This window comes from Channa argus, chromosome 20 (genome assembly GCF_033026475.1).
Source record: "Channa argus isolate prfri chromosome 20, Channa argus male v1.0, whole genome shotgun sequence".
Lineage (NCBI taxonomy): Eukaryota > Metazoa > Chordata > Actinopteri > Anabantiformes > Channidae > Channa > Channa argus.
In genome coordinates, this window is record NC_090216.1 from 8976958 (window position 1) to 8989395 (window position 12438).

Below are 12438 nucleotides of genomic sequence, written 5' to 3' on the forward strand. Positions count from 1 at the left end.
AACAGCTTTTGGAATGAACTTGCCAAAGTCCTGACGTTAACACTGCTATAAACAATATGGATAACGTGCTTAAAAGTCAAGACTCAAGATTAACTTTATTCTCCCCAAAGGCCAATATTCTTGTAAAAGGACTTAACTTTGTTCTTGTTGTTCAGGTCCTGGAAGATCTGGTACATTACTGTTTGAAATCCACCAAGGCCTGGACAAAACCACAAGCAACGTTCTATTACTACACTTAAATTCAATAAAAATACAATTGAAGACATGCTTACAGACTAATTATTACAGACATGTTTTTAGACTAATTAGTTCATGACTGAACTCTCTCTACATCCCAATACTTGCTGATGTTGACAGATATGTTACAACTTAATTTTTATTCGAGTTTTGGAGAGTTGATACTTATGCCATACTGATACTTCATAATACTAACTGTCATACATGTGTGACATGCATGAGTTCTTTTTATGATGTTCAGTCCTGCTTTTCAGATAATGTAGTTTGAGAGACAAAGACAGAGAAAGACAACTACGGGAAAAAGAAGACACAACGTTAATGTCATACAGTGGTGACAAATGTGGGGTGAGAGGAGAGGAGAGAGAGACAAGAGGAGGAAAGGAGCTCAGTGCATCGGGGGGCTGGGTCCCCCAGCAGTCTAAGCTTGATTAGACAGCATGATTATAACTAACTATAAGCTTTATCAAAGAGGAAGAAGGCCTGGACTTAAAAGTACAGAGGGTTTCTGCTTCCCAAATTAAAACTGTGAGCTGGTTCCACAGGAGAGGAGCTTGATAGCTGAAGACCCTGCCTCCAATTTTTCTGGGAACCACAAGTAGGCCTGCATTCTGAGATTGAAGTGGTCCACTGGCATGATATGGTACTATGAGGCCTTTTATATATGACTTTCTTTCTAACTTTTGAGTTGCCTGCTTTAAGTTGCAAGTTTGTGAACTATACCATGGAGGTCGCCTCTTTTTGTTGACTGCCTTCTTTTTCAGAAGGGTAACACTATTGGGTATTGTATGTAGTGAGGCTGCAGAATTATCAACCAGATAATCAACTTGTACAGGTTAACGTGGCGACTCTCCATTGTATTGACTGCTACTGGTAATTGATTAATATGAACAGATGCAAGCAAAATATTCTTACTATCCTGAAAATGATTAAAAGACTCTTACATGTGGTTATTGGTTATATTCTAGTGATTCTTTAGTGGACACATCAAGCAAGTTACTGGAGTTTAGCTGTTGACTCGGGGACTGGTTGGAGATGCACAGATAAACCTGCTACTATCTAAATGTAATGATGTAAAATATAAGAGATATAAACTGAGAAAAACGTATCTCATCACATTAAGTTACAGGAAACTGTAAAAAGTTACTAAAAGAAACTAGAAAAGACAATTTCCGAGGAAATTACGTGGGAGAGCTGTTAAGCTGCCCAGTAGACACCGATTGGTCAGAAGCTGACAATAGCTGAGAAGTTTGCACGCTTCAACCTGCAAACGTGGAGCCAAACAATAAAATGGTAATAGAATGCTTTTATTTAAGTGTGTTTCATTTAAATCAGTGATTCGTGTTTCTGTTACAAGCTGTACCTTTTGCTGTAGCTAGAATTCATTACAAACTCATTTCACAATTTAAATGATGTAATTTAAAAAAATATATATTTTGAAAGTGTACATCCTGTAAATTAAAAATATGTCCTTATGTTAGAACCGTAGACTTCACCACAAACTCATTTTAGTATTTAAATGCAAAACAATCGGGAAAAAGGATCAAAACGGCTTTAATTTGGAAATTCTGTTTCCTATAGGTCATGAGTGTGAGCTCCTGTTAGAACCTGGGCCTTTTACTGTATGTAGACATCCCCATAAAATCATTTAAAAGCTAATATCTTGACATGAAAAAAAGGCTTTTATTTTAAAAGCCTGCCTCCTGTGGGCCAGTATTACATCATAACCACTATGTATAGCTGAGTGTTGCATTAACTTCCTCTTAGTGACTGCACACGTGTAATAACAAATGCTGACCTTTTGTGTCAGGAGGAGAAAATGGCCGACCTGATAAACGGCCTCAGTGGGGGGAGCAGAAGTTACTATAACCAACACATTTAATCACTCAGACAGAAATGGCAGTTTGGAAACCTACATTTCTTTATTACATTGAGTGAGTGAATGTGTTTCTTTGTACCAGTGTACTTTTCTGTGTGTGTGTGTGTGTGTTTGTGCACGTGCGCACATGTGCAAGTCTGTGTGTCTCCACCGTGTATCTTGACGGTGCAAAACTGTCAGTTGAAGTGTTTGGACACAGCTCTCAGACTGATCAGTCTGAAGGAAAGTTGCAAGTGTCTCTGATTGACTTACATGGGGGTAAAAAAAGTCATAAAAAGTCCAATAAAATAAAAAGTTTAAAAGTGACTGAAGAGAAACATAAGAGCACCCATCTCCTAAAAAAGCGTGTGTCCCTGCTGAAGTGTGAGGAACAAAAGTTAGGGGCGGATTCATAAAAATAAAGTGCGAAGATAACATGATTGGGTTGTAAAGCTCTCCCACCAACGCAGCAGGCAGGCTGTAGATGGGGGTTGGAGGTAGTGCTGCTGATGGATTTTAATTGCAGCAGGTGGATGCTTTAGGAGGATGGAGGTGGTGCTGCAGGCAGATGTTAAATGCAGCAGGCAGGTTTTCGATGGAGGTGGTGGTAAATAGTCACTTGTTGCTTTTCATTCATACACACGCTCACAGACCAATGGCGGTGGCTGGAATGCAAGGTGCTCCTCCTGACCCCCCAGGAGGAACTCGGGGGTTCAGTATCCCAAGGACACTTCGACACGTAGCCTCACCAACAGAGCTACAGCCTGTTGGTGGATGTTCTGTGGCTCACTTCACTTTTTTACTCTTTTGTTCTTCGGTTGCTGAGGCTCTGGTTCGCATGAAACATCAATGTCATAAAGGGGAGGATAGACTCCTACCCCGTAGGACATGTCAACATCCACACGACCGTCCTCTCTCACTGAAGTGGTCATGAGGGGACGGTTCAGTCTCTCCCACAGCTTCTGCTTGATACGGCGTCCCAGCTCCAGACTGTAGGGACGACACTGACCACTCTGGTACCTGTGAGGCGCAGAAGAAACAAATGAAATCACGATGACACATGTCATTAATTAATTAAAATGTGGAAATGATCTCATTGGAGGAGTGGTGATGTTTCCCACAAACGTACCTCAGCATATCATCCACCACTTCATGGTAGATGTGCTGATACTCCTCCAATAAGCAGTCGTGGGTCTTCAGAGGACTGTCGTCATGCTGCAGTGGAGCAGTGGAGGCCTGGGAGCTGGGGGCGTCTGTGGAGAGGACTGGCAGGTCAGCATGTGAGTTGTTGGAGTGAGCAGTGATGTCCTCAATCAGCTCCTCTGGGTGGTCGTTAGGACAGGTCTCAGAGATGTCTAGCTTTCTCTTGCAGCTTAAGTTGGCAGTAAAAGCAGCCTGGTGGTGCTTTAGTTGGAAATTCAGCACCTGGTGGAGGTCAGAAACACATGAGAGGACTTCAGGCTTCAGTAAACTTTTTACAGGTTCTGAATTATTTATTTTTTATATTTTAGAAGAAAAACATCTTATTTGTCAGATGAATGAAAGATTCAATATAGGACAATAATTGTGAACATGAAATGAAAAAAAAGCTCTATTACTATAGAGCTAGAGAGATACTATAAAAAGTATATTATTCACAGTATAATGTCCAAATGTAAAGTGTCCCTTTTTAAAGCAGTTATATTTACTAGTTATTTGTCTTTTTCTAACCTGATGGTCCCTGCAGCACGGACACCATCTGCACGCTCCAGGCTTCCTTCCACTCGCTGCTAGGCGTGCAGAGGTTCTCCGTCCTGCACAAGTCTCATGGTCCTGAAGGTCGTTGGTCTGCAACAATGCATAAACAACACACAATGAGGTTAGGACAGTAAATCCAGCATCTGTAGTGAATACTGTGCATTAATATTTTAACAATTTCCTGCAGAAAATGAAAGCCTTTTCTGGAAATTGACTGGATTTATCATAAATGTGTCTGTCAAACAGTGACTTTTGTCTGACTTTCCTCCTCTAATCGCAGCCATTTTTCACAGTGTGCCCAGTTTTCTGAGACTAGTTATTTTTAGTGGTTTTATTGTTAAATGTTAGCTGCTCTCAGAGCACTATCCTGATTCAGTAAGGAACATACTGTTCAGGTTAGAAAATTGAAAATAATGCAGGTCTTTAAAGTAGATTTTGATACAGGAAATGGTCTCAAGATCAGGTATCAGAGCAGGACCACCCTAAGGCCCTGATCGTGTCAGCTGGGGGTATGTTTTAATGCATATTCATGCAATTTGACTTAAATTATTGCAAACCACTGTTTTGCAGATAAAGGGTTTCATGAATTTTGGTGTATTGTAATTAAGAATCAACTGTTATTATGATATCATACATTACATATTTCCTATTGTAGGTATATACACTTTTGTTAGCATTTCGTAGCATTTATTCAGTCGTTTAAATAAGACCACGGACGGAGGAAATGGAAAAAGTGAGTAGAAAGTATAGATATTTGCTCTTAGATGTAGTGGTGTAGTAGATGTAGTAAGTGCAATTAGCTAACTTAAGTAAAGTTACATATATGTGAAAAAATCAACTTATGTGCAGCAACAAAGTACTTGTACTTTGCCACTTTTTCTTACCATGATGGAAGTCGATTTTCTCATTTTGATGAGTTTCTGGGAGTGTTTACTTCTCGCCATGAAGGAAGAAATCTCTTGCAAAATGGCGCCTTGTCTGTCAGAGCTGCTTTATTTAAGACTTTATTATGACTTGATTGAAATGATTCACCTGGAGACAAACTTAGCAACCGTGGAATCTTTGTCGTCCATTTTGTTTCCATGTTTGGAAAGTCACGTCTTGTAAATCAGACGTTAAATCCGGTCACAATCGAAGATCCAATCGATGCTGTCAGGATTTTTATGAGCAGGTGAAGTAACACTTTTCAGCTTTTATTTAACTAACCTGTCAGATTACTGTGTTTTAGCAGTAACGTTGTTTACATCCCTGAATTTACGACGACGTTGACGTTTAATTTAAATTGTTAAATACTTGTTGTCATCACACAGTAGAATTATTATATACATACCGAAATTGGCCGTAAAAAGACCGTACTATGCGCATTTTACGTATTACAATAATTATTGAATCTAACTTTCACTGCAACGTGGTCAAACTGTCGCTGACCTGCAGGCCTTTCTACACACCAGGCAGGTTTGACGTTATACACACATCACAGTGAAAAACCCCGAATAACAGATCGAAACACGACTGCATTTTGTTCGATGCGTTTCTGCATCGTTTTGCAGGGTTTTCTTCACAACGGGGACTGTGGGTCAGTGTATACAGAGGCCACATGTGTCCCACTACTGAGTTTTGTGCACAGTGGCTTTGATCTGCTCCTGATGTTGATTGGCTGGTAGAGAGGATCAAAATGTTAACTCCTTATAGAAAATTATCTTAGTATGTATCTTAAAAAGCGATGTGTTCAGTTTGAGCTGGTTTCCATCAGTTTTTAATGCAACCTTATAGTAAACACATTGATAAATCAATGCTTATAAGCCACTAATAGGCAATCGTCTTCAAGGATGTGAAAGCATTTTTGGGTATTACCGCTTTAAACGCTTTAAAGTGTAAGCAGCACGTTAGTGTTGTAGTTCGACCCAAAGAACAGCATCATTTACCTCTGGGTTTTTTGATTTATAACAATACATATTTTCATCAACACTCCACTGTGGGTTTAATGGTGATGGTCACTACAGTAATTGGAGTTGCTTCTTCATCTCTGTCCTACAATTTCCATGCATTTTTTAAACAAAGATGCTGTCACTGGTCATCATTTTATTGTCACATGGCGTCACTGTCTGGGGTTCAGCAGTGCTCAACCCACTGAACAGAGTGACATCAAGGTAACTTTTAAAGGATAGTTATTTATTTACTTGCAAAGCAATTGGTGAATGAAAAATGGCATAACCAGATTATAAAATCATGTAATATTGAAAAGTATGAATCTATAGCATCTCTGTGAGGAAAGGCAGAGCTTTGTGCTTGATGCTAGGCATACTAAAATGTAGAGGTGTATGTTTTTTATTGATGTTCACCAATTTACTTAAGGATGTTGGCAACGTGCTAATTAACACAAAACACAAATGTCAGGCTGATAGAATTAGGAATGTTGATGAGGAGACTGGGAAGCTTGCTAATCTGCATCTGAAGGGGGGACTAAATGTCATGTTAATTACAAACAGTGCCTTTCAATAGAAATATAAAATGCTACAAAGGAAATTTGTATTTTTCAATCCACCTACTTTTGTCTTGTCATCTATTTGAAAAAAAACAAACAAATTTAGCTCGACAGTTTGTTTTCTTTAACCTTATACCTAAAGTGCACCTCTACACTTAAATTTATTAGCTTTTAAATTCAAACAGAAAGTGTCTCCCTCACACATCATCCAGGTACACTGAAATCTTTCATGTGAGTTGACAGTGCAGAGCCTGAAAAGCCTTAATGACCATAAATAATATGATTAACTCCCAATAAAATTAATTGGCAACGGAGGAGCTGCTGGCAAGCCATACACTGAACTGGCAAAGAGAGCTGTTTGTCTGTGTGTGTGTGTGTGTGTGTGTGTGTGTGTGTGTGTGTGTGTGTGTGTGTGTTGTGTGTGTCCCTGCTGTAGTGTGAGGAACATTTCTCAAATCATGACCCAGTTCTGTTATCAAATTGGATCAAATGTGATTTTTGTCTGTGCAGAGAGAGAGAGATAGAGAAAGAAAAGTGTGCAACTGGCAGTACATCAAGCTGCTCATACATTTTAAAAAATTGCTGACTTTGGTGCGTGGAGGTCACCACTTCTTGTACTGTTGAACTCATGCTCTCGCTTTCATGACAGTGAGTGGAGGAAGCTGAAATCCTTCTCGGAAACTCTCTGTCTGTAGCTCAAACATCGGTAATAACCCGTTGAAAGTCATTCCCGCTCTTGTTTCACGCTACATCCATCATCTCCATGGCAAGACACTGAAGTGCTTACTCTGGGGCAACAAATCCTAACCATCAGAGAGACTGGCCATGAGCACCTCATGCCTGCAAACTGAAATAAAATGGCTCATCAAATGATTGATTTGTTACACAGCCATGTCCTGCCCTATAATGTTCACACTCATAGCTTTGCATCTTTTGAAGCTGAGCAGCAGCAGCTGCCGACTCACAGCAGGGGTGATGATCGCACAATATTAGGGAGTTAATCGGCAGCAGGAATTTTGGCAACAATTCAAATTCTGGAAGAAAATAGCGCTTTGTTATACAGTATAGGCAGGAAGAAGAAGAATGCACTGTTAGATAAAAATAAAGCTTTCAGGTGCTTGGCAGGCAAAAAACAAAAAAACCCATTAGAGACCTACTGGACACAAATAAAAAGATTTCCTTTTTATGCAGTTTAGTCTATCAACTCCAATGCACAGACTTTATCAAGTCTGTGCCATGTATCAAGTTTATTTATTATATAAATGTATGATATAAATGTATATCATAGGCTGCAATTTGGGGAGTGACAATAATCAACTTCAGAGGGATTGTGGAGGTGTCAGCTTGGTTGGAGAAAAGGTGTATGTAAAGCTGTGTGAGCAGCAGCAGTGTCAGTGCAGCAGCACATCGAGCAGACGCTCTCATTGTCACCTGATACGTGTAAGTGCAGTGAATTCTCGGATTTTACCTCTGGTGTAGTCAACAGCGAAGGGAAATAACAGAAGAAGTACAGAAGTACACTCCAGTACAAGCAAACTTACAAGGTCCTTTAATTCACCACAGACAAAATGAGCTGACGTCAGCGGTACTTCAATGACGTTTTAAAGGGATTCAACCAGCTCCCAGGTGCAAGTTAATTACTAACCCAGAGGAATTGCTGGTATTTATTTGATCAGACTCCATCTGTTTGAATCCACAGAACACAGAAACTATCTGCTCCTCTTGCCTCTGCTGCCTACACCTGAATTTTGTATAAAGAAAATAGAGGCGTCACTCTTCTTCTCCCCCTCCCTGTCGTATGCTTTCACCATCGTCAGGTTCCAGTCGTGTTGTCGTATGTTTTCACCGTCCTCAGGTTCTAGTCATGTTTGCAGTTTCCCAGACCTTTGCCCAACTGGACCATTAAAAATGAAAGAAGTACACACAGGCGACATGGTCTCTCCTGTGCTTTTTTGAGATGCTGCTTGCACAGAAACACTGATGACATGAATAAGCAGCACATGGCACAGTCCAGAGCTAAAAGAGAGTACACTGAGTTTAGGGCTTGGAGTCGGATTAGTAAAAAGTCATCGTGTGTCCTTTGTGTTGATCTCAGAATGTGGAACAGGACAGAGAAAGTAGCCCCATGTTTGAAACGTGCTACACTGGGAATGGTACATTCAAAGCTTGTTAGCTTCTATAAAGTGCTATAAGACAGGCCCTGAAGCCCAATTAAACTATGTTAGGAATGTTTTAGTTATAAGGATGGAGCCGCTTGGAATAATTATACAGTAGTCATAAAAAGCAACATCTTATTATTTCACACTTTTAGTTATAACACAATGTCATGTGACATCACTTGATGTGTGTGTGTGCGTACATGCAGCGGCCAAACTAGCTCTTTGGCCAACAAAACTGGCTTCCTTTAGTGCCATAAAACAGCAATACTGTAATTACTGCAGAAATAACTGTAATATTTATGACACTGTTGTTTTTATAGCCTGGATATTTGGAGATATTTAACATACTCATATAAATCAGAATCCAAATCACAGAGTCTGACCTTGAAAAGGCTCTTCAAAGTGTCTCCAAAATAGGAAATCATAGCACATTAAGTGTTATCTGTTATGTTTCAGTTACTTAATTTGACTCTAATAAGACTTGCTTTTGTTGAATGTATGTTTTTTCAGAGGAAAATTTTACTGTCTCTATCTTACTAATAAGCTGAGATTAATGTCAAGTGAGCCTGTACACCAGAAGTCTGTTTCGTCAGTTACCTCAGATGCTTCTCTGAATAAAGCCCTTGACACCTCAACACAGTTCCAGTCTTGCAGCTGCACCACACCTCCACACCTGCTCTCACTGCTTAGACTCCATCAGTCCACAACTGCTGTAGGATTCACCTGCACTTCACGCAGCCCCCTTCTCATCAGCACTGGCCTCTTATATGTTTCTTCATCTTATTTTATCTTCAACATTTCAGCCATTCTGGAGCTTTATTAAATTGTTGCCCTCTTGACCTGGCTGCAAAAAGAAAATTAAGGAAGGTCAAGCAGTACAATTAAGGTACAAGGCCACAGGGATGTGGCTCTTGGCTGGAGAGCAGACTACTTGCTTTTATTGTGGCTTTGAGTTTGCTTCAGTGTTCATGCTTATTATTGGCTGCAGGCTCTGATTAATCTGCAAACTATAGCCAGTCAAAGTCAAAGCATGGTTATCTTGGAAATTGATGGGTAAAAAATTGTTTTTGTTTCCTCTAGGAACAGTATACTGCATCCACCATAATCATCCCTGTAAAGACTTTTGGTTTCATGCCCTACAGAGACCAGCAAAATAAAGGTTTGATCAAAGGTTTGAAGCATTAAGGCTAATTAGTTAATAAAAAACATTCTTGTTTCGGTCATAATAATTGGTTACATGATTCACTCCACTGCTGGGATGCTGATTGTTTAATACAGCAAAATTTGCTTTGTAAGCATTTCCAGGTTCTGACCATAACCACGAGGAATAATTTTTTTTTATAACATGCATTTTTCAATTTCTACAAGCTAGTGTTCAACATACACCAAGTACTTTAAATTATTCATCTTCTGTTCAGTCTGGCAGACTAAGTTTACCTGAATACCCTTATGGTCTTTTATTAGTACAATTATTTTTACATTTACACATTTACACCTGTACCATGTAGATCCATCTGTCCTGACTCTAACCCTACACAGGCATCATTTAACACCATCATAAGATTTCTGCCTTTGTTCCCATCCCATCATTTCTGCGCAACTTCACTTGATAGTTAACATGTTGTTTCCACTGAGGCTGATGTAGAAAGATTTTACTGAACAGTATGGGCTGTAATGACCTGCTTTTACAAACCATCTATTTGCTTGTTATTTATGGGAGGACAGTCCCGTTTGCTCTGAGGCATACATAACTGGAAAGTGTGTTGCTACATATCCCCTCTGTGCCTCACCGCCCCAGCGTCAGAGCATTCCTGCCCTTAAATGATTTCCAAATCCAACGTGCTCTAAAATCTTGAAAGCGTACTTAAAAATCCATTAAGTCTCTAAGAAAAGGTTTTGAAATCCATGAGATGACTTTTCTTTGGGCTCTGTCTCCCCATGGCTTACATCACGGTGCATATGTGGATCTGAAGATATTAATTATTCAGATACTCTGCCTCAGCTCTTTTCTTTACCATATTTTATATAAACAGACACACTTTCTATTCCACCAGTCTGTTTTTTGTACAACAAGCTCAATTCAGACAATCCTTCAGTCCAACAAAGGACCTTTTCAAATTCCTCGTGCTTATGTGAAGACAACAGGAAAAACTATTCTATAGAATTTGAAAGGTGTCACAGACTGAGGTTTCTGTCTTGAAGGCACAGGGATTAGAGGATAATTGGGGATGTATGCTTGGTATCAGCTGAAGCTATTTTTTTTTTACTTACAGCTCAAGTCTTCAACACTGTTATGCCAAACAGCACGATGAAGCAGGTAGAATATTCAGCATAGTGGAAAATCTACAACATGCAGGGAAGAGTTAAGTTGTGCCTTGCCTTGCGTGTTTTTTCAAGAACAAGCTCTTGAAAAGGAGAAGGACACGAGAAAAATGCTAAGATGGTAAGAACACAGAGAAAAAAGGGGAAGAGAGTTTGAATTACTCGGGACACAGTGAGAGAACTGTCTGCTCTGCATAGAGTGGAAGTACAAATTGCCCTTATATCTAACATTATGTGACTACATTTCAAGATGGTGAGTTATTCGTCTTTTAAGCTGTTAAAAGACTAATAACTCACCATCTTGAAAGACTTTTCAATTTCACAGTCCTTCTGAGTTCCATCCTTACTGTTCCTTATTGATTTTGTTACCCTTGACTCTGCTCCCACCTTTCCTACTAGATGCTTTGTGAAGCATAAATAAAAGTGTTCAATATGTTCTCTAGTAAATCCAGGACTTAAGAAATTACTAATGTCGTCCAGATGGCTGTCAGTGGATGAAGTTTTCTCTCCTTTAATGAGGGAATCCATCTGGCCTTCCAGCTCCTGAACATTCTGTGAAACACCTGTGATTGACATGGTTAAAGCAAACATGTTGTTTAGATGTAAGGAATGCTTTTATACCTAATTTACACGTCATAATTATCTCAACAGATTTAGACAGTCCAGGTTTGTGAAATTCGATGGATGTCAGCCTTTTTCTTCCTCTTCAGCATGTGGATGTTTGATGAATTTGAAGTGTTGTCTTTTTACAATTAGAGATTTCAAATAAAATGAATGGATCCAAATGTAGCTGAGACAAGTCTCATCCTGTCCATGTGTCATTCTGACATATTATCATTAATAATTGTAGTCCTTTGTGTGATAGGTTAAGTGATTCTTAAAGCTATAATACATTTAATTAATTCTATGTTTTTTGCCAAACACTGAATACATTAATTGAATTTCACACACTTGCTGAGGACATGAATCATCATCTAATCATGCAGCAAAAAAACAATTTATTTACCATTTTAATTAGTTATTGATGAATGAGCATAGATGACTCATTTATTAATAAATGATGCATTTAGTTTACCACTGTTGATGGCACTGTTAGAAGGTGTAATGATTCAGTTTGTTTGGTTTGCTGTTAAGCTCATACTTTAAGAGCTCAGCAGTCAAATTATACAAATCATAACTGAAAGCTGTGTTTGTCCCACTTTAATAGACTTTACAGGAGTACAATTCCTTGCTGAATGAGACCTCTTAGCATAAACAGATGGTTGCCATGGAGTGTGTTTCTGAAGAGGACAGCAATCAAATATCTCTATGAATTTGCAAACCAGCGAATTTGGAGCAATACTATTCAAAATTCACTTTATTTTATAAGTAAAAACAAATAAAAATACCTGCAGCCCATGGTTTCACTGCATTTAAGCAATAATATGTAAACATTGCATATTATCATAGATCTTCCACATTAACAAAAAAACAAAGTTACCATACTAGTAAAGTTTTTGTGTATGTTCTAAAGCATAGTTAGGGAGCTTGTGTAGTAGAACCATCTTCGTTGACTATATTGTTACTGTTTGCTTTTAATAAACTGTTTGTTTGCTGTTTACTGTTTGCTTTTTTAATAAACTTTTATTTCGGCAACTGATCAT